The 24121-nt window shown below is 44.7% G+C and overlaps 1 pseudogene; it reads left to right on the top strand.

Moving 5' to 3' along the window:
* LOC138567839 (solute carrier family 22 member 20-like) overlaps window positions 1-24121 on the top strand; it is a 386869-nt pseudogene that overhangs the window by 229328 nt on the left and 133420 nt on the right.

Below are 24121 nucleotides of genomic sequence, written 5' to 3'. Positions count from 1 at the left end.
TGCCTGGGGGTCCGCGGACGGCCAGCTGACCCTGGCAGAATTTCCCCCCGACAGTACTTTGCTAGATTGACTGGAGCTCGTTGTGCAGGTGTACATTGCGGGCTCTGCGCTTTTGCCCTTTCAGAGGGAATCACGCGTGTTTGCAACTTTCCTTACATGTTGCTGATTGCTTTATGATGTGATTTAGTGCGTAGTAAGACAGCTTCATGAACACAAAATCTTTGTTTAGCTTTTGAATGACAACCATACGGCAACATCGTACATTGGGCCAAAACTAAAGGTAGGGTGGGAAGAGATGTAGTCTGTCACCTAAACTGCCAACTTAATGCACAAAAACCTGCGATTGATACCCAACTTCCCCAAACAATCTAGTCCTGGGCTTCCATCACTAATCCTTATTTACCTTAGCAGAAAAAAACGATATCGCTGTTTAGTGATTCTTTAGGTGGGCACTACACTAATTGCTGGCTAAACTAACCAAATTGCTTATACGTTGACAATTTGCATTGGGCACACAACAGGCTCAGCTGTCTCTTACATCAGTGACGGTAAGGCCAGTTGGGAGCCATTGCAATCTCCTCATAGATTAAGTAAAACAAACAAACCTTTTTTAAGGGTCAGTGGGGAAAAAAAGGAATAACAGATATTATAAATGCATACTTCGCATAAATGCCAAAGCACATTTCATATAAACCTTTATATATATATATATATATATATATATATATATATATATATATAAGTACAGTTCGTTATAGTGAAGTGCTCGATCCTGAGTATATTTGAGACCAAAGTGATTCAGTCTGCACACATGCAATGTTGAACCCAAATTTGCCAAAATGTTCGATTCACAGGTTTGAGAGGGCAGGACAGGATACAAGGAGGTGCTTTAATGTTTCTATAATGTAGCAATCACGCCCCAGCCGGGGGCGTACCTGGCCGGTAATGGCCTGCCAAGCCTGAGCCCTGGCAAAGCCTGCAGGCCTTTACTGGCCATGTACGCCCCCCAGCTAGGGTGTGATAGCTATATCACCCCGGGTGTTGCCCGGCGTGCAAATAGTTTATTTATGGGCTCGGCTCTACTGCACGAGCCCAATCTCCTGAATGAAAAAAAGAAAATGATGGCAGACTCCACAGGAAAAGTGACTAAGGGCCTCATCAGACCTGTTACCACTGCATTACCATTCCACCCAGCTTTGAGCTGGAGGTAAATCTGGCCACTAGCGCTGCGCTTATAGCACTGAAAATGCCCCATTGTTGAATGGGGACCTACCGCCCCACTGCAACTCGGGATCCGACTCTAATAGTGCCAACCTGAGGTGCAGTAATGCTATCTGCGTTGGGCGGTATCCCAGTGGATTTACTGCTGGGATATCACCCACTTATGATGAGGTCCTTAGTCTCTTTTCCATTTCCATTGTGGCCGTGGGCGGGAGGAGTGCCGGAACTGGAGCACAAAGCTCTGGTCCAGCAGGTAAATGGGGAGAGGGAGGGAGGCAGGTGGGGAACACGTTCTAATGTCATTGGATTTCTTCTTGACAGGAGTCTTCTTCCTTCTCCGACGAGCTCCTGAGTCTAGAGCTACCGTCACAGGATCACCAGCTTCAGAAAGTTCACTGATAGAATCCTGGACTTGTATTTCTATGTCAGGAGTCATTTCTGTGGAGGTAGTTGTGACCACACTGAATGAAAATTGGTCGGTGTGATGTTAGAGTTGTTGTTATGGGAGTGGATTTAGGGCCTCATTACGACCCAGGCGGTAAGGGGTTAACAGCGCCATAAAAGGTGGTGGCGCTGTTAACCCCTTACTGCCTAATTACGAGGTCCCTTTGCGGGTCCCGACCTTAACGGCTGGTTTTGCCAGCCGTTAAGGAAGGAACCCGCAAAGGGACTTTCGAGTTAATTACGGTACCGCAATTTGCAGTACCGTGATTACCGCCTTCCCCATTCCCATTGAGCCCTATGGGGGCAAAAATGGGAATGGGGAAGAGCCACCATGAGCAGATGTTGTGTTGCGGACTGGGCAATTTGATATTAAAGAATTTAATGTGGATTCCAGAGAGGAATTCGAAAATATGTTTGGGGTGGCTGCTAGCAAGTCGCTAGAGCCAGGACGTGTGTCTGGAGTTTTTTGTGAGATTGTGGGCACACTAAGATTTTCATTTGTGGCTGTGTCAGGCAATGTTACCACCTCATCATTAAATAGTTCTTTAAGATCACAAGGAACTAGGAATTCAGTAGCCGCAGAGTCGCTCGCTGGTAACGCTAATGCTATTTCGTTCAGCACAGCAGGTTTTACGTTGGGAGCAGAAAAGAAACCCTTTATGGATTTTCTGGTTCTTTGTATAGCTTGTGTGTGTGTTATAACAGTGTATGTGTCTTGGACACTGGGACAAGGAGTCAGACTCCTTGTCCCAGTGTCCATCACACACACTGTTATAGCTGTGTAATTAACTACACCTCACTGAATTCTTACATTTGTCCCTATGTTATTCCTCACTAATTTAAGGTTATTTATATGTCTTGCACTGTGATCCAAGTTAATTATCTTGGGTGAACACCAATGTATCATGTGTAGATACTATGTTTTGTGAATTGATGATTGTAAATATGTTTTAATTCAAATATAATTTGTGTTGTGTATTAAATTATTGACAAAAGGAAAACAATCCAGTGCATTGTGTGAAAATTAGTAGAAGTGTATGCACTGGGTTCAGTGACCCTGTTCATTTTTTTTTTCTACTTCTGAATTCATTCGTACATGCTGGAGTAAGGAGGGCAGTTCCTTAAAAAGCAACAACAAAATAACAGATCATACTGCAAGGTTTCATAGTTGGGTGTTGGGTGGACGAGGGGAGGGCTTGGAGAGTGCCATGTAGAATTCTGGGTAGCCAGCCTTAGGTATGGGATACATCATGCACACTTAGCGAATTACTATTAAAGATATTCCATCACAACACTCAGAGTACATTTTAGTTAATGTTTCATTTAAATGTACATAGCAAAGTGTGGGTTCCCAATTTGCCACCCTCTTCTTTTTAGTCTGTTGGACCACATAGCTTGTTGTGGAAATCTCAGAAGAACAATCCCCAACATTACTAACACATGCCTCGGCTGCCAGTGTACCTAAGGACTACGCACAGCAGATGCTTCTATCCGCTATGTGGGTGTGAGTGATTGAGTTACTCACACATGGAACAGAGGCCGGCCTGGGATCTCATGTGCTCTGTGCTTGTCTGTGAGTACTTTGGCAGGGAATCCCAGCACCCTGGATACACCACTTTTTACTACAGAGCTTATGTGAAAAATGGGTTGTTTGGCAGAGGCCGCCTTTGCTTTCTTCCCATAGATTAAACAAAACAACTCATGAGAGTACTAGACACCTTGTAGATGGCATTCTGCAGCAGTAGAACTTTTTCTCAAATATGAAAAGCATAACCCGTCTGTGAATTCAGCATGCCCTTTGAAATATAGAGAAACACCCCCTTCCACCATCTGCTTTGTGCAATTACACACAGGGAAGTAGAAAGAGCATCGGAATGTGCACCTTGTATGCCATATGTATGATGTGCTCAGTCATTTTGCCTTTGCTCCTTATTCCCATCTTTTATAATTGAAGTGAGGTGGGTGTGTTAGAGCCTCCCACCACATCTGCTGCAATTTTCTTGGAGAATCGTGCCCCTAGTGGCCAGTTATATTAGGGCATCTGTTGCATGATCACCTTATTTATTTATTTATTTATTTATGTATTTATGCAATAATAGCAGTGCACGTAGCCCAGGGGCATCCATGCGCAAAGTTGCAGTAAGAAAATAAGGATGATAATGCAGTGGCTGTTAATTAAAATGATGGCTTGATAAAAGCATGCTCAGCAGGAACATTTATTGACCACTAGCAAAAAGCACCCAAAAAGTACCCATTCTCCGCACAAAACATGATAACACTCTCATGAATTGTTGAAAATCAATGATCCTGTAGGTTGCTGTTCCGATTCGCTTATCGCTTAATGTGCTTTGCAACCTGAAATAAACTGGATTACGTGCATGTGGTTGATTGACATACCCTGGAGGAGACGTTGGAGGGAGGCGAGAGCTGGTGTGCTGCTGCACACTGGGTTCTTCTGTGCTCTCTCCACCTGTCGCCCCACTCTGGCATAGTGCAGTTTGTTGTGGTGCAAATATCACTGAAACCGTTCACTCTAGAGCCTTGAGTTTTCAGGGTCCCATGGGGGCCTTGAGTTTTGTTCTCATGTCGAGACCACTCCTTCTGCGACCACATTGAAGTTTTGCCGATTTCAGGCAACGGTCTCATGTGTGATGGTGCTGCAATCCAGGGAAAGGATCCTATCAAGTAACAATGCAACATTTGGTGCAGATTGGTAAAACTAAGTGAAATTGTATGAGGAACAACACTTTGCCAAGCCACTAACCCACAAACACACTTTGACTTTTGCTGAAATCCAGGGAAATGGTTGGGGTGTCCAAATGTCATGTAGCCAGTAATGTCTGGAGGGGCTTAACAGGTAACTATGCAAAATTTGCTTCAGATTGGGGGAAACAGTGTGGAATTGTATAAGGGACAACACTTCGCCAAATCACAAACACACAAACAAATGTTGGCTTTTGCTGAAATCCGTCAGAAAGGGGCGGGGTGTCCAAATGTCATGTAGCCAGTAATGTCTGGAGGGGCCTAACAGCTAACTATGCAAAATGTGGTTAAGTTTGGTGAAACAGTGTGAAATTGTATAATGAACAACGTTTTGCCAAGCCACAAACCCACACATTTGGACTTTTATCAATATAGATTAGTGACACCTATAGGTCAGAGTTTACCCTGGGTTGCAGTATGGGTTTGCAGTAAAGCAGGTTTGCAGTAAATAGCGCATGCAGCAGTGATGGCTGCTGTCAACAGTGAGTCGTGCACAATGAACACCTAGTGGTTTCCTTTGCAGTTCTTGAGTGAATGCCCACCACGAGACGGACGGCTGCGGGCACACTGATGGGCTACACTTTCACCTTTGGCCAGATGTTACTAGCCGGGGTGGCATATGGCATCCTTGACTGGCGCTGGCTGCAGTTTGCGGTCTCGGCTCCCTTCTTCGTGTTCTTCCTCTTCTCACGGTGAGCAAAGGGATGGTGTGTCTTCCCTCCAGTGTGTCCTCTGACCCTCACAGGCTTATTTCCCTCCACCAGCGGCCTACCTCACTCCCAGCCTATCCTGATGGCACTGTGCCTCAGCTGCGCTTGCCACCATTACAATGCGCCTCCATTGCCTTGTGTACTATAGCAACGTGTCTCCCCCACCTTTACTTATATAAGTGTATACCTCCCCTCAGAGGTGTTGCTAGGGGGTGGCTGAGGGGGCTATAGCCCCGGGTCTATTGGTTGTAGCTCCAGATAGAAGCTGAGGGGTTACAACCAAAAAGGCTAGCTAGCACCGAGTCCCGGCAGTCCCAGAATTAGCCTAGTCCCAGGTCTTTTTCCAGGCCTAGCAACACCCAAAAACAGCGGGGACACACTGCAACAGTACTGAAGACGGGGGAGGCTCCCCCGTCTTCAGTGCTGTAGCAGTGTGTACCCGCTGTTTTTAATCCTCATCCACCAGTGCCCCTGGCAACTCAGGTACTGTGCCCCTAGCACTGGAAGTTTGGCACTGTGACTTTTTTTTTCAATATTCAACCTCTGTTCCTCTCATTAAGTGAGTCAGCACCTTCTCCAGCCCGCCAGAACTCTTCTCCTTCAGAGCCTTTAGTTCGGTGCCTTGCCTCTCGGTACAGCAACACCGCCCACACCCCTGAGCACTGCGTCTCTTCCTCAGGACTCCAGCACTGGTCCTCGTCTGTTCTTCTCTGCCACTCGATCACCACCGCAGCACTGTGCCTCACACTGAGCACTCCCCCACTGTGCGTCTCCCTTAGCAGTTCTCTTATTCTCGATTACTTCAGCACTGCCAATCCTCCTCAGTATTCCCCAGCAGTGCTGAAGCACTGTTTTTGCGTGTTGGCACTTTAGCAATGCACTGCACCAGCAGCCTTCCAGCAGTGGCCTAGTCATATAATTATAACATAGACTCTCTCTCTTTAGAAATAATAAATATCTCTTAGCACTGCACTGCTCTTCACACTCGCTACCCCTGCAACGCGTCTTCTTCAATACACAAGCACTGTCCTTCCATCTCAGTACTCCATCAATGAACAGAATTCGAGCTCCATTCTTGTCTGTGAGCACTTTAGCAGGGCATCCCCACACCAGTCGCCCAGTACTTTGTCGCCCATACCATAGGTCAGGGCCTCTCCCACAGGACTCCGACTCGGTGTCACACCCTCTGTACCTTCGCACTGGGCCTTTCCTTCACTCCAGTCGTGTCTCCAAATCAGTGATCCCGCTGCGTGCCCATCCATCACTAACCCAGCACTGGGTTTCCTCCTTAGAACTGCAGTTTAACAGTCTGCCTACTCAAGAAAGGCTCCCCTGCCTCAGAACTCCACAACTCTTCCCCGTTCATAGTGATATAGTAGTGTGTGCCTCCCCGGATACTACACCACAGGACCTCTCCATCAATGCTCCACAACTGTGCCACTAGAGCTCAGGGCTTCTTGTACTGTGTTCCTGCACTGCCTTGTCTCTCATTCAGAACTCATTGTTTCTTTCCCACAATTCCTCGCCACTGTGCATCACCCTCAGTATTTGAGCACCATTTTGTAGTTGCTCTGATATGCCTCTTTACCGCCACCTATGCCCGTTACAGGCTCCTTCCGGAATCCGCTCGATGGCTGATGCTGAATGGAAAGTCACAGGTGGCCCTGTGGAACCTGCGCAGATGGGCATGGGTGAACAGGAAGGCCGCGGCAGGAGGTGCCCTCACCAAGGAGGTAAGGAAGGCCCACAAAAGTCCACCATTGCATTGCTTTAGTTCTGAGTGGTCAGCCTGGGGATGCCAAAGGAATTGGCTAGAATATTCTTAAACTCTGGCACTTGAACTGATTATGGAGAACGGCACAGGTCCATTATTGTAACAAATAACCCGAAGATTTCTGTGGCTGCAATTTTTCTACAAGCCACAATCAAGGAGCACCGGTGGCCACACACAGCACAATCATCCTCAACAAACACTTTATTCAGCATTTAAAAAAACAACACTCAAGTACAAAGCACTAGAAAAAGGACATACACGCAATGTCCTTAAAAGATTACCACAGACATTGAATTCAAAAATATTGAAGTAAAAAGAATTCAAATGTATGCATGGAAACAAAAAAGAGGAGAGCAAGTTTGCAGGCCTAGACAGTGCTACTCAATGTCACCACGAGCTGGGCAGCTAGCACAACCAGCTGCTTCCAGCAACCATAGAGGCCGGCGCTTTTGCTCTGCGCTTCCAAGCCCTGTGGATAAAACAGTCAACCACAAACCAACATGCAGCTCTGATGAGCTTTTACAGAATTTCAAACCATCTGCAGTCGGTGGATGTCTCTAAAAACCGGTCATACATTACCGGCATCTTAATGCGTACAGTGCTTTGCAAATTAGCACAAAATGGGTTCAGCACCGCAGGGTGGGGAGGCAGCTGACCCATTAGGTCTCAGGATTTGGCAAAGGAGGTTAATGGCAGCGTCCCCAACCTGAATCGAACATACACAGATCTTTCAAATGTTCGAGAAATGGCGTCAAGATAACATTCGGGCCAAGCCTTACTTTTTCACGCTAATTAGCCTTGACGCATTTTTAGCCTTTTGGCTGCCTCAGCCAAATTCCCCCTACGTCTTGCGGTTGCTGCTCTCTTAATCCTAGATAGGGCCGAAGTATCTGCACGCTGTGGGATAGTGCAGACAACACTTTTAGGTGGACAGCCCACAATAGACACGTCCAGATATAACGCAATCATTGACCCACCACAATGAGAGTCTCACATGCAATTCTCTGCTCTCATAAAAAATCAATGAATTCCATTGTGATCAAAATTGGCAGCTCACCAACATGTGATGGTGCAAGACTCCACTGTCCTCTTTACGGGGGCGAGACCCCACTCCGGCGTGTGTGTATAAGTATGCAACTCCCACTTAATTACCTATTACAGCTCCTGCCTTATATTTGCGGCCAAACCTCCTGATTAGAGGAAACCCGCTTGATGAGTAACGGGATCATTAGCCAGCAATGCGCACAGCGATACAAATAGAACCCAACAGCCCATATTAAAGCGCAGGTTAAAGATGATGGGGAAGCAAAAAGGGTGGAGGGTGGAGACACAAGAGAGGCAACAGACAATTCACGGTACAATACACCTGGGGGGCATGTTCATTTTCAATGATGTGTCTCAAGAAGGCTATCTAAGGGCCAATGACAATAGATGGTGAGAACACAGCATTATGAAAAATCCCATTAATGATGTAGTCATATAATATTGAGACTGATTTTCGGATAAACTTAAAGATGACCTTCCTTCGCGTTAAGTTCATGTGGTTTAACCGCTATTACCCAAATTGACCTTTTACATTTGACCTTTTGCACAATTGACCTAATTATAGTGGGCCTAATTAACCTTCTGCACAATTGACCTTTATATTATTTTAGTTATTTTATATATGTATCGGGTTGGTTTTGGATTATAAGTAATATAAGGGGATTGGGTTAGGTGTTGCAGGGGGTTTTGGATTGGGTGGGGGACATATATGTCCTAAGTGACCTTCTAAATTAGGTCTATTCTCCCGAAGTCAATTCTCCCGAGGTCAATTGTGAAAAGATCAATTAGTATACAGCCGGTTAAACCATGTTTATTTTCGAGATTCATTCTCATTTGTGTCAATAAAAGGTCTCAATTGTGAGATCTTGGGGCTTTAGTTATTATGCATAATCCCATAAAGAGCAACATTTCATGGTCAGTGTCATGTACTTTTTCAAAATGTCTAGGGATGTTAAGCCTCTTACTGTCACATGCACAGTAATTGGCATAATTTTCTTATGGTGCCCCACAAACTGTCACCCACAGGGACATGACGTACGTAAACAACAAACGTTCTTTATACCATTAATAACCTCACAAATGAAATAATTTACCCGCATCATGAGGATGAGTATTTAGGAAAAGCCAAGTGGTGCCAATTACTTTTTTGCGCGTATTCAGACGTGACTTTCCACAGAATGCTCTAGCACCCCAGCACCCCAGGCCCTCGACAAGATCTCTGAGGCGCTGTACAGCATGTCCATGCACACTGCAGGACCTATTTGGCATTCCCTGGAACATATGCAGGGATGGACTGACTTATAGGGAACTCTGGAGATTTCCCGGTAGGCCTCTGCACTCTAGACCTCTTTTTTTGTGGTAGCCTATTTACTTTCCATGTTTTCTCAAAGAACAAAGTTTGGGCCTGCTGAAAATGTGTAATATGGGGCCACCTTGAACATTATTTCCAGGGCCTATTTTGCTTCTGAACAGATGTGTCCTCCACAGGCATTCCATGAAAAACCATAGTAAGGCGGCCTCCCCTCAAGGGCTCATGCCATTCAACAGAAGCTCCTCGCATTACCTAGTGGTTCTGTTGTGCAACACAGTAATCCCTAGTATTTCTGTGGTATATATTTGGTGGCAGCCAGTGCTGCCAGGAACATACATTCCTCACATGACTGTGTACAGTAAAACTAGAGCCCAAGAACCTACATAGTCTCCTGTTTTACCACAGCCCGGTCCTCAGATATCAGACACTGTGATGTTGAACGAAAAGCTCAAACCTCTGGCCAAATTCAGGCTCGGGTCAGGCATTGGAAACATTAAAGACAATGGGGGTCATTACAAGATTGGTGGTAGTCATGGCGCTATTTGACAATAACGGTGTTGGTCAATGGGGACTTACTGGTCCATTCCGACCATGGAGGGACCGGTAAGTCCCCATTGACCAAACCATTCCCCATTCCCATTTGAGCCCCCATAGGGCTCAATGGGAATGGGGAGGGCGCAAATAACGGGCTCGCGAATGGCAAGCCCGTTATTTGCGCCCTGGTCCCCTAATGGGACCCGTAAGGTACTTTTGGTCTGACCAAACGTACCTTACTGGTCCCGTTAGGCACCTCGGAATCGGACGGTAGGGGAATACCGGCACCGGTCTCCTTACCGGTGCCCGGTATACCCTATCGCCCGACTCGGAATGAGGCCCAATGTTAGTAAATGAGTATTCCAAAATGGCTTACTGTTAAATGTGCAGGTTTCAAGTCCACCAACCTCGACCACAAGTTCAGATGGCATGACAGCTCCACACATGACCTGCAATGTAAGTTGCTCCGTTCTCTTCCTTGGCACAGATGCTGAGGTCACACATGAAGGAGAAGATGTTGGCTAAGAGGACGTCCTTCTCGGGAATGGACATAGTGCGCACGCCTGCAATGCGCAGGATCTCCTGCCTCCTGGCCCTGGTCTGGTAGGTGCCCGATATCAGTATTCCTTCTTGAGTATGCTGCTCCCTCTTTCTCGTTCTCCTTTCCTTTCTCTCCCTCGTGCTTTGCTAACGTTTGACAATGCTACATTGTCTCGGGATTGCTGGCAAATGGAACCTGAGAAGTGGGCTCCTGCATTGTTATTCTAATTTGTAACCCAAGCAGCATACTACTGTTTGATGAGGAGGCATACAGCACCAGGAAGGGGTCTGCCAGTGGGCAGTCGGGGATACGCGCCACTCTTCCAAGCAAGTTAAGCCACCATCACCTCAACAAGAAGTGGCGGAACAACAGGAAGAACCAGCAACTCAAATGTCAAGACAGACAGGATCACCATGTGAAAAAAAAGTCCATTGCATTTTTGAAAAGGAAAGACAATGCACACTGGACAGACAGCACAAAGAACCTAACATGTACCATAGGATGGTTGTCATGGCACCTCCCTCGTTCTCGCTCCACTGATATCCCCCATGCAGGATAGTAGGAGGTTTCCCAGCCTCCCCATTTTCTCTCAAAATGACGTGGGCATCCCCTGTTTTTGTTTATGCCCTGGACCCCTGCCATGACCCCATCCATCTCCCTTGCACCTGCAGATATACGTTGTGTATGAGGCTTGACCCAGGGTATCACAGAATCTCTGTTGGCGGAGCAGAAGGCTGTATTCAGAAAGTGTACAAATTATCTATTTAGCTGCACGTCTGCTTCAGGGTCACCTTCAATGGGTCTGCCTAGTATTTGTGATAATTGCTGGAGGATCTTCTTCAAGTACCTTTTGATCACCCCAGACCCCATTGCATGTGAATAATGGAGCCTGTCTCCGTGCAAACTCTTGGCTTTGCTCATCTACACTTCTTCGCCACTCTTGTCTTTGTTGCAAGAATAGATGCGCTGCCAATATTTATATTGGATCTGACATCATTTTGAGCTGTTTGCTTTCCCCCTTGGGAACTGCAGGGTCTCTATCCTCTCATTCTCTGGTATTTCTCCCATTGAGCTGAGTTGACCATCTCAACCTCAGCCTTTCCAGAAGTGTTGCCATGCACAAGGTTACAGCTCTATATAATGTGGATATCTGCTCTGGGACCTTTGACTGCTTCAGTGTTTAGACCCCCTGGTGTCATGTTTAGAACCCAATATAACGCAAATGCGGTATTTATACAATTCAGTGTTTCTTACAGGGCTCAACATGTCTTCAGTCTACCATATTAAAGCACATCTTGCAATGTTTCCGTTTCTTTCACGTCCCAGTTATGGAAAAGCATCAGTTTCAGCTCCCAAGGCAGTGGCCTATTCCTCCAGGGCACTGGTGCAAGGGCCAGTTTATCATTCCATCACAGGCAACTCAGCCCCCGCTACCAGGGTTACCTGAGGGTGACCTTTCTACCCACCATTTCACTATAGTAGTCTATGCATCCGGTGTGATCCGTCCCTTCCTTCCAGTTCTACCACTCAGTGCCAGCCTTGTTTAAACTTCAAATCATTTTCCACAGCCAGTGTAGCAGCCCAGTAACATGTCTTCATGTTCCGAGGCCCAAGACCACCTTCAGGGATGTCAATTCAGCAAAATGCAAGGGGCAGCGGAAGTGACATCACAGACGATGGCATCGCCTGAAGGGATGTTATTTGTCCTTTGAGTGTGATGAAATCACAAGTGACATCACGTGACCTTGATGACTGAAAATTCCTACCCTAGCCTTAAAAGTCTTAGTAAAATAGTTTACACCCAGTTAATGGGCAATATTTACATCAGAGCTATCACTTAGAATGCAAAACCTCACACATCAGCTGCTGTCTTACTCCAACAGAATCCTGAAATGCCCAAGCAATGACACCCATCCAAAACTGGCTAATGCCTCATAGACACTGTATAGTTATAGTATATGTGATGCACGTCCTCACATGTCTAGTTGTTTCTGTCATATATCAGATGCTGTCTCAAATGCCACAGAAATTCCAGTTAATGCCTCATGTGTATGGTGTAGACATATGTTATGTGCAGTCTCATACGTCCATCTACTGCTATCATATGCCAAGTGTAGTTGCAAATGCCCCCTAAGTGGCAGTTAATGCCTCGTTTGCATGGTATAGTGACCATAAATGGCGACGTGCAGCATTACATATCACGTTGTTGCCTCAAATACGCCAGAAAATACAGTTAATGCCTCATATGCATGGTCTAGTTATCACATGGAATATGCATCTTTGCATGTCTAGTTGCTTCAATCATATGGCAGTCTCAGGTGCTCCAGAATAACAGATAATGCCTCTTGCGCATGGTATAGTGACCGTAGACGGTGATGCGCAGCATCATACCCAATGGTGCTGCCACCAAACTACTCGATTACCCCAGAAAGTACAGTTACATTCTGATAAGGAATGCCTAGTGGCCATATGTAGGGTGCAGCAGCTGCAACCTCACATGTCCAGTTGCTCCTATCATATGCCAAAGCTGCCGCAAATGGCCAGAAATTCCACTGTTCTGCACAGGCATGGTCCTGTCTTTATAGGTGATGTGCATATGTCCAGTTGCGGCAATCATATGCCACGCGTGGCTTCAAATGCCCCCAGAATGCAAGCAGATGCTTTCTTCAAATGTTATGTCAACAAGAGCAATGCAAACCCTCATGACCATTTGTTGCCATCATATGCCCAGCAAGCACAGCCTCAGATGGCTGGATTCTGTTGTCTCCAAATTCGGATACAGTCACCAGATGAAATGTGTTGCCCAATGCCATTACACTAACTGGAAACATGTACCAAAAATCACCACGTCCGACTGACTAGGTCTTCTAATTCCAACTGTCTGCAAGTGCCCAGGTACAAACTCAAAAAAGCAGGCTTCCCAGTTCTGGCAGCGTAACTCTGGAATTCCCTACCTGCCACCCTAAGAGCGGACTAATCTTTTTTATAAATTCAGGAGAGATATCTAATGATACACCTTATTAGTCTGAACCTCCACTCATGGAATGGAACTACATACTACAAAACTGTACAGCATATATTACACATAACAAGCAACAGCATGCTTGACCACCACATGTGTAACTGTATATTTCCCAAAATGTAAATATTGCAAATATTGTAAACTATTCAATGCCTACTGTGCAAGTTTTGTCCATTGGTCTCCCTTTATCCACTTCTCCCTTGTATGTATTTATTGTGTGTAACTAAGAAAACGCATGTTCTTGTAATGCGCCCAGATACCTTCGGGTGCGGCGCGCAATATAAATAACAAACAAATACAAATACAAACACTAACTCGCCCACCACCCACTGCCTGATCTTATCTTCCTGGCCATTCTCTGGGCTACCGCTGCGTTCATGCTTCACTTCCATGCAATTCAGCTTTCAGCATCTCCAATGGGGATCCTGTGTGCCGATCTGCTAGGGATAAGCATCTTCTTGCGGTGGGGAGTCATAATGTCGAAAAAAAAATGTCGACAGACAAAAATGTCGACAAAATAATGTCGAAAAAAAAAATGTCGACTTTCGTTTTTTTTTAATTATATATTTATTTTAGGGGTTCGGGAGTAAAAAAAAAGGGAAAAATAAAAAAAAGAATAAAAAAAAGGAGGGCTGGGGGGGGGAACCCCCCCATTTCGAAAAAAAAATGCATTGAAAAAAAAAGTCGACATTTTTTTTTTCAAAATTTTTTTTTCGACTTTTTGACTGTCGACATTTTTGTTGTCGACATTATGACTATAAACCTCTTCTTGCATTGCAATGCCTTCCATACACTCCACCTCTACGTCAGCAGGACACAGTGCAGTCAGAACATGAGTTCAACCCCTTGTCCTGGCAACAGCCTTATTGAAGCCAGTAGAGGTAGGGACATAGGGTCGCAGCTGTGGGAGGTAAAGATTGCTCCCAGAGCCTTCTTTACTTTGGTTACTCCATTTGCATATTTAAACATCCTGCTGTCTAACGCTCAATAAACTGCTTGCACCACATAACTTTACTCCACCCACTTTTCCAGACTCCACCCCTCCAACTGCTTCCCTCAACAATGCTCTTCTTCCTCCCCCTGACCACATGCAATGTCCTGTCAACTTTCCCTAATGGATCCTGCGTCCCCAAAATCCCTTGTGGTCAATGTTTATGCATTTCCAAAAACAAAGAAAAGCGAGTTTGTGGGGCTTTGCAGGGGGAGCCAGTTTGTCTCCCTTGCCAGTTTGTCTCCCGAGTGCAAATTCCCATGAAATTATATACTGTAATTAAACACACCAATGTGTAATAGAAACTGCACTAAAAACAGTTACAAAAACCCCTGCCTTTAAAGGAAGATAGAGAAACAGAGAATGTAATGATACAAGCACTCTGGGTACTTAGCCGGGATGAAAAAAGCAATACATGGATATGTTTGTTGAGAAAAAGATGCAAAAGGAGGTTTAACCAATCCCTTTACAGCAGTACTTTAATCAGTTCTTGATGGTCCGACGGCATCAAACTTGGCTTCTTCTTATTGTGTGAGCGGTTTGAGTTAGGTTTGGATGCGGCAGGTCACAGTTATCCAGTCAGGGAGCAGGCATCAAGTTGGGTTTAAAGTGAGGTTTGCTGCAATTTGATCCAGCATTCTAATGAAGTGGGTCGATGGGTCCACCAGGGTCGGTGCGATGTTTGATTTTTTGCCAAACATGAAGCTGCTGGTGGCTCGAGGTGCTTGGTCAAGATTCGGCTGTTCAAAGTCTTTTGCAGCAGCAAGCATTTGGTTCTAGCTGAGGCAATGACGTGCTCAGCTGGCACAGTGCTGTGGTGAACTGTTTCAAAGATGTAACAGCGGTTCATAGTTCGAGTGTGTTCCAAAGGTAGTACCTGTGGGTCCTGATGGTTCGAATGTGGCAAACTCAGCTCGTTTCATCAATTTGAGTCATTGAGACACAGGATCCTGGCTGTTCTGGCTCTCAATTCAGTGCCTTCAGGCCAAGATAAGTCCTTGTTCTCGTTCTCCTAAATCGGGGTGAGGCTGGCTAACACCTGCAGGTGTCTTGTTCCTCCAGTGAGGTCCTGGGTAACGGTGCAGCTGGTAGAAAGGCATGTCTTGCTCCAGTGGCAGTTCACCCACAATGTTCTATGGTAGTGGGTAGAGAGTAGAGCTTGCCTCTGCCTTGGAGCACACCTTCATGTCAATGCCTTTGGAGGTCAACTCTCCCTTAAGAGATCTAAATAAATTGTTCCTGCAGTCCAGGAGTGAATCAAAGATGGGGTGGGATATCTCCTCTTTTATAGGCAAAAGGCCTCATGGGATTGGTTGAAATCAAACCTGCTTTTAGGGGTCTGTTGCTTATTTGTGTAGGTTATAGGAACTAAAACCAAAAGAGGTCTTACTGCTTGTCCAATAAGCAACAGCGGCATAGATACAGAGCTACACTAGTAAAGTTTTGATTGCCTTTCTAAAATAAAGCAGTTTCTCCATACAGTGGAAAGTCACATTAAGAAACGTCCAAAATTGAACGGCTAGGAGCGGGCAGGCCCAACCCAGGGCATGAGTTTGTTTGACCCTGGGGATATGAAGAAGCTCAACTGGCTGGCAGAAGAGTAGTTCTGTAGAAACATTTTGATGTGCAATGGAAGTGAGCCATGAATAATATTATAGGCTAAGTTAAGGAGTCTGAATGTAATACAAGCCAGTGAAGCCGTCTAAGCACAGAGGAGATGCGCATTTGTTTAGGTGTATTGGTCACAAACTGGGCTGTCGTGTTTTGGAGGATCGGGAGGAGTTTGATCCTACAGGTAGGTGCTCCAGCGTAAAGAGCATTCTGGCTCCAAGTATAGAGGTTGGTTGTTTGGCCTTGATTTCCTTATGGTATGCTAATTAAGCAATAGAACACAGGTAAGGACCCGGGGCATTACCTGAGTCAGTAATGCCCCCGCCGCTTGGGTTCTATTGCTATTAGTATCTCGGCCCTCAAAATTTGCGTGATCGGGTTACTAAAAGCTATTTTTTTCTGTCCCGAAACACTGCAGCGTTTCAACGCTGCAGGGTTTTCGGAAAGAAAAAAAAAACAACCAAGAAAATGGCCGCCACCATGGAAACGGAGTCCGTTTTCCCTTTCCATGACGGCCATCGGAAGTGGACGCGCTGGGAACACAAGTGTTCCCAGAGCGTCCGATCCCGAAAAAGGATAAAAAAGGTAAGTGGGGATGGGAGGGCGGGAGTAGGATGGGGAAAAAAAAAAAGTACGTGCATCCCCAGCGGGGGACGAGGGAAGCCCCCAGCCGTGTGGAGGCACAGAGCGGGGATGGCCCCACTCCGAGTCTCCACACGGCTGTAGGCTTCCCTCGTCCCCTGCCGGGGACGCAGGATCAAGAAGGTAAGTTGGGGGAGTGGGGGGGAGGGAAAGAAAAAAAAAAAAGACTTACCCGAGTCCCCGGCGGGGGGCGAAGGCAGCCTCTCAGCCGCGGGGAGGCTTGGAGCGGGGATGGCCCCGCTTCGAGCCCCCTCATTGGCTGAGGGGCTGGCATTCCCCCCGCCGGGGCAAAGGCCGTGGAATCCTGACGGAGGGATTCCCGGCCGGGTAGGGACCTGGAGAGAGCCAATCAGAATGCTTGTTGCATTCTGATTGTCTCTCGCCGGGGTACTAATATTGATTAGAGACTGACATTTGGGATTGTTTTTCTCCACTGTAGACTTCTACAGATAGATATGACCATGACGGTTGAGCTTTCGTCTATCAGAAAGTGATGCATTTACCACGCCAGTAACGTCAAGAAATATTCCAAGCATCACAACATTTTTTTAATTGGCATGTTTGTTTGTCATTATGGTCATGTATACTTTTTATGTTTGTTATTCCAATTTGCTAATGTTTATATTTGATGCGGTATCACATTTGTATTGTAGGAGTTCCATTCTTTCTGCTCCTCCGTTGTCAAGTTGGTTCTGTTGCCCTGACGAAGGCTGGCCCACTGATGTAGTTGATGGCCTTACAACAGCCGAAACTCGAGTAGGCATTTGTTTTTGAAGATGTGCTGTTAATTGAAAAACATGTTTCCTTTTTTGTGAGTAACTTGATGACAACACTTAAACATTTGCTGCTTAGATTTTTATGAGTAAGGATGATAGTCATTTGTATTACACACTATGGACTTTATCTGGGTGCACAAATTGATACCAAGTACAACTCGATGTGTTCATTGATGATGTTTGATTTTTCAATAGCTTTGGGGTTGTTTTATGGTGTTCGTGTTATTATTTGGCCTTTCTTTGGGCTTTCTTTATCTTGGTGGTAGGATTTGGTTTTTGCAAAGGGAAATTTTGCAGTTTTTTTAAAAAGTGCATGTTTGTGTCAAAGGGGCGACGACAAGGAGGTAACCTTTTACATTGCTGGTTATACCTATTTTTTCAACTCTGCTTGGTACAATTAGGTATTTGTGAGTCTGTGTTAGTATGCACATTTGTGTGCTTTAGTTCCGAAAGCCAAAAAGCGCATATATCTGTAGCAACCAGAGCTGAGGATAGATGTGGCCACGTAAGTGTCAAAATCACAGACAGTGGCGTTCAAACCCTGGCTTTACTATGTACAGGGTGCAATCCTGTGCAAAACATGCTGCACATACTGCACATTTGCATCCCTAGGTACTTGAAACACTCATCTGCTATCCACAACTTGATTTGATTCATGGCCTCAACCTCCACTTTAACAGACTTGCAAACTTTATCGTCATTCTTGTATTACATCCAAATTCTTTTTTGTAACCTCTGCTCTATGCTCAGGCAACCTTGGTTCCCCCAAATACAAGAGAAGATCCTCGCCACATATGAAAAATTGCCCTACTGTACCCCATGTCCACTGGAATCACTTCACGAATGGGTTCATGAGTATTCATTCTAAAAGGGGTACACCTACCATGACACGCTAAAACAGGGACAATGGATAACCCTGTCTGGTGCCTCGGGACACATCAAACGGTCTTGAAATCAAAGCCATTCACTTTTACCCTAACCATCGGTTTGTCGTAGAGTATTCGTACCCAACCTGTAAATATTGATCCAAACCCCATTCTTTCCAGAAGGGCAAACAGGTAACTCTAGTCCACTGAGTCAAAGGCTTTATGGGGGTCTAGCATTAACACACTAAGCGTGCCTACACATCTGTCTGCAAGCCCCAGGGTTATATGAAGCCTGCAAGTTAGATTTGGTCAAGTGGCCTGCAAGAAACCTCTATTGATCCTTATCTATTCTTCTCCTTATCACCCTAAGCAGGCGGTTCTCTAGGACATTTGCTAAGATTTTGTTTCCATGTTGATTAGGGAAATTGGCCAGTGGCATTCACACCTGTCTGCTGGTTTGTTCGATTTTGTATTACCGTGATTGTTGCTTCTCTGTTGTCTGAGGGTAGCAAGCCTTTATGCTTACTTTCTCAGTGCATGTGTTGCACATCTGTGACTACTCATTCACTTTTTTCCATATTTGTCATCAACTTTTCTTTAGAGCTAACCCCCGGCACCCTCTATAATTTTTTATAGCATTCCACAAATGCTTCCCCTATTGCTGAGGTTTTACGTACATTGACCCCATTCATCCCCACAATACAGGCGGCCACTCCATTGAGATTATATTAATGGGCAATCCAGGCTAACTATTTCCTGCCCATGTCTTAGTATTCAAACACCAAACAGCACAGTCTCCAAACTTGGTTGCGGGCCACATCAAACTCATGCTCTATCCTTGAAAATGAGTTCTGAGCACCCGAAAAAACAGAGTAGCCAAATTCATGAGGTTGCTCAGCCCATCAGGCATCTATTGAATCCATTACATCTATGAACCTCACTAATTTAGAACCCCCTCTTTGCGCTTCTACTAGCCCGAGAACTACCTCACTACCCATCTATCACTGAATTAAAATTGCCTGCTAATATTACCAGAATCACATACTCCAACAACAGGGCTTGTACTTTCCTTAATGTTTCCTCAAGCATGGTTGGTGGTGAGTAAATATTGACAGAAGTGTAATTTCAATTCTGCTTTCCCTGATACGAGCACATACCTACCTTGGGAATCTGCATTAGTCTTAATTACTGTAAAGGGCAGGAATTTTGTGAACAATATTGCCACTCTGCCGCTTGAAAAACCCAGCATGCCAGACTCAGGGCCATAGCATTCTTCCCAAAACTCTACAATTATTTACCCAGCAAGTGAGTTTCTTGGAAGAAAACAACCCCTGGTCACCTTATTGTGCATCCCATTCACATTCCATTACAGACAGCTGATTAAAGTAAACTGCTCATCCTTTCTGGGTGTTCAGGAAGTTGCGTAATATTTGACTCCATTGCATCATACTTTGATCTGCCCTTCCTTACTTCCAATTCGAGCCTCACTGAGAGCGGACAACTGGTTTCCCTTTCCCATCCAACCCCTGCATGGTCTCAAAACGGAACTTCCTCATCAACTTAGACCCCCCCCCGCCCAACCTATACTAAATATGAGAAGCATCTTTTGTCTACGAACCAACTGACCTTACACTTTTCTTATACTACTGAAATAAAAATCAGAAACAACTTCTCCCCACTACACTCGGAAAACTGTTAGGGGGTAATTCATAGAATTCAGCGCACAAGTGGCGCACGCGGCTGGCGCACAGTGTGCGCGTGCGGTAGTCTGCGCCAGCCGCGTGCGCCGAAACACATTCAGGCGCACAGCGTATTCATGGATTCCAACATCCACAACCAGCCGTGGCGCAGAGTGGCGCAGCGACCCTGCAGCAGCGTCAGTTACGCCCCCAAGAACGCCCTTCGCGCAGGGAAAAGCCATCAAAATCCCCAATCCAGCGCAAAGGGCAGCAGCAAACGCAGAGCGGGGAGCGTGTATTTCAGGGGTGTGCGGGTGTCCCCACACGCGATAGGCCTGGGTACGTGTATTACAGGGGTGCGTGAGAAAATCTACACGCGATTGGCCTGGGTACGTGGATTTCAGGGGTGCGCGAGAAATTCTGGGTGAAGAGCCAGGCAGTGAGGGGTTGAGATGGTACCCTATATGTTCTTTCTATTGAAAAGAATTGTATAAGGCTTCTCTGCCCAAGCATTTTTGGGATCACCTTCTCCAGAAATAAGTCCATAGACTGCCCTTTTTCCTTTTCCAGCCGACCCATCGCCCAGATATTACATCTGTGGGATTCTCCTTCTGCATCTTCCATTCTTCCTTCTAGGTACTTTGTCATTCCCTTCAATTGTCAAATGTGCCCTTTAAGTCCCTTCTCTGGGTCCTCCAATTCAGATATACGTTCTTCCATTGTTCGCACTCTATTGTCAACTGTATGGGGGTCTGCCATTCAACATCCACACTGTCCAGCTGGCCAATTTTGGCTCTAGTGTCTTGTATCAACTTTGGTACTGCTGCTATTGAAGGATCACTCTTTTTAGTTCATCATATTTTTTTGGGGAATACTATGCCATGACAGATAACAACGGTACATAGCTCCAAAAATGCGTTATACGTTGAAGTATAAACATAACTTTGCAATTCATCAACTTCAGTGCTAATAGTTGATCTCTTCTTGCTAGGAAGACAAAACAGTAATTAGAGTAAGTATACCTTCTGGATTTAAGGTAATCTAGTAAGAAGAAACCTATGGATAGCATACCCTTAGATTGAGGGAGCTATGATGGGAGAAGAGAGAAAGGAAAGGGTAGGGCAGGGGAAGAAGGTAGAGCCCAGGGGGCCTATAACATCACAGTGAAAGACAGAAAGGGACAGAGAGGAGCAGACAGATAAAGAAATAGAACTATATAGGTAAAATAATAAATAGAAGATAGACTAGCTATGTCAGTCAGAAAATGATACCTAACGTAAATCTCATGGCATCACAAATACCTTCATGAGAGTCTCTATTGACTAATTGATTAACTAACAATGTATTTTTTTTAGATTATTATTTATTTATTTGTCCTCATGGTTTTGATAGAAACCTTACACAATGTATGCAATTGAAGACTATGCAACATTTAATCTCATAAAAATAAATATAAAATTCATACACAAATGTAGATAGATGAACATTAAAGTGCATACATTTTTCAATTTGGACCTCCTTATGTTTATCCTATATATCAACTCTCCACAATAAAAGTAGGATTCTTATGGGACCTAGGCCTTCCTTTCCAGCTGTCCAATATTACATGTCAATAAGATTTATCCTTAGTGCAAAGGTAAGTGCCCGTGACTTACCCTGATTTATATGCTCTCACAATGAATCACTAAAGACATACTCTATATTATTTACAAATTATCCATTTATACAAATATGGAAATTTGTCAAATTCTCACATTCTAAAATTAGATGTTTTAGGCTCCCAGATTGAGTCACACAGAAACGATATGTGATCTTTGCTTCGTTTATCCGTTCCCAGCTGCAGATATTTTCACTAGTCTTTAGTAAATTGAGCCTAAACCTCATTATTAGATTTCTCAAGCTAAAAGAGGGGCACTTTATAAGATAGGGCAGCATTTCTAATCTGGAATTGGAAAATCTTATAGCGCTGAATGTCATTAAAGGTTTTGCACCAATCAATCTGTTTGAATATTGTTTTGTGCATCTACATTGGTGATAGTTTTCTCAAATGGGATACCTTTGGCTATACTTAATTATTCAAATTTTATACATACTAATTCTTCCTTTCCTTTAGATTTCCCTTGAATTTCTCAACTACGTAATTCTGTGGTGGTTGTATTAATTTTGTACACAATAATAGTCGTTTCAGCATTACTCTCATATTCAACAAGGGTATATTGAGTTCAAATTGAATAATGAGTAGAAGACTGTATACCGATCCTTAGGCACCCACATTAAGGGTCCTACATAAAGAGTGGAGGATTAATGTCACTGTTTTCAATTACAACATCCATTGTAACAAAATATAATACCAGTTATTCCTTAAAGTCATAGAAAAAGTAATCCAGGGAAGCCCTTGGGCCAGGTATGCAGCGGTGGGGGCTCAGCTATTTCAGTAGATAACTTTCCATATGGTGCATGTGCGCAACATGGTTCCACCAACTCGATTGAAAAAGCCTATCTAAAATTCTCCAATTAGATGTAATCGACTTGAGGGCAATGGTGATCAAAGCATCGAATATGTTTCCCTGGATGAGATTACCACGAAAGACAGGGGGCAGGGCTGCCTCATATCATTGAAATGAGTGGCATCGGAATTGTAATCTTCCATATACTTAGAATTGTAGGCCATATATACATCCAAAACTCAGAGGTGAACTTGCAATCAAACAAGTTATGCTTTAGGGTCCCTTCCTGCATAAAGCATGACCAACATAGCAAGGACGAGGATGTAGATCCTTGTTTGGATGTATACAATCTCGATGCAGTAATTAAATAATTGTAGACCATATACAGAGTTTGGCCGCGATTGAGGTGTGCCTTATCTTTCTCCAAATGGTAGGCCATAAAGAGTTTAGAATATTAGCACCATTGCCTTTATTCCATGATTATTCCATCTTGGAGTTTGCTTGAGCTTCTTTGATCGTGAATAAGACTTCGTATATAGCAAGGCTGACGAGGGTGTGCCTTTGACAGTGGGGCTGACTATGGTATGCTGCTGGGCCTGTTTGCATTCACATCGGGCTAGTTGGAGGTACCTTATAAATTCTACTGCCAGTAGCTTGTTGATCATTTGTAATACCTGAAACAACAGCCTCTCACAACCTACACAAATTTGATATCATATAACAAACCAGAATTAATCCAAAAGGCCCAGGACATAGGGGTGCCCACTACTTTTATGTTATTGTTAATCCTTGTAAGCGGCATTCCCATAGTGCCTTAGTGCCTACCAACCACCCTGCACACCTCCTCCATTTATGTAAGGGGTTACTATTAATAACAATTGCGTGCATTGCCTGAACCACCCTGAACTGATGGGTTCAATTTCAATTATGGAATATCTTGGGTTTCAAATGGCACAGCTAGCATTGATTATAATTTCATCAATATGGGGGAGCTATAGTGACTTCTGTCTGAATTCCAGGTATCTTCTAAAATGGGGAAAAACCAACCCACCCTGGGTAGGGTGCAGGGTGAGTCTTTCAGAAAAATGTTCCATCCCCAAAGTATGTAAGCATTTTATTGATATTATTTTAAAAACTGTGAGCTCCATTTCAGAGGTAGCACCCTGAGCCTGTATAGAATCACAGGGTTTATGGACATTTTAATGTTTTTTAAACAACTCCACATTGAGTGTAATAGTGAGAACAATTAGTAATCTCTATCATATGCTCATTATCACTGGAGAAAAAGAAAACCCAGATACATGATACCTAGGGGCTTCCAAAAGAGACTAGAATTGTCAAGGTGATTTTAAAAGAATGTTTTCTAGTGGCACGACCTCTGTGTTGTAGTTTGCTGCATCCTGAGACCCTGGAATACTGTGCTAGTTCTTCCAACAAGGAAGGGAGAGAGTTGATTGGGACCTGCCACCCGCACATGCGGATGTCTTTATTTGCGTGGAAAGAGGGCCTACCCCTTTAATTATGCTCCTTATCCACATAGGTTTCAGCAATGGCAATAAAATGAATAATGTGAGGCTAGTGAGGTGAACCCGCTATGCAATAATCCACCTAGCGATGTCAATAGGCCGGACCTCAAAGGGACAGACTCCCTGCAGAGGGACAGTGACTCCCGTTCCATAGAGGAACTCCCTAAAGGCCTTTTCTCTAACACCACGCTAAGACCACCAAGTCAGACCACTGTGTT

Source organism: Ambystoma mexicanum, chromosome 2p (genome assembly GCF_040938575.1).
Source record: "Ambystoma mexicanum isolate Mex_15411 chromosome 2p, UKY_AmexF1_1, whole genome shotgun sequence".
Taxonomy (NCBI): Eukaryota; Metazoa; Chordata; class Amphibia; order Caudata; family Ambystomatidae; genus Ambystoma; species Ambystoma mexicanum.
This window is presented reverse-complemented; position numbering and strand designations above follow the sequence as displayed.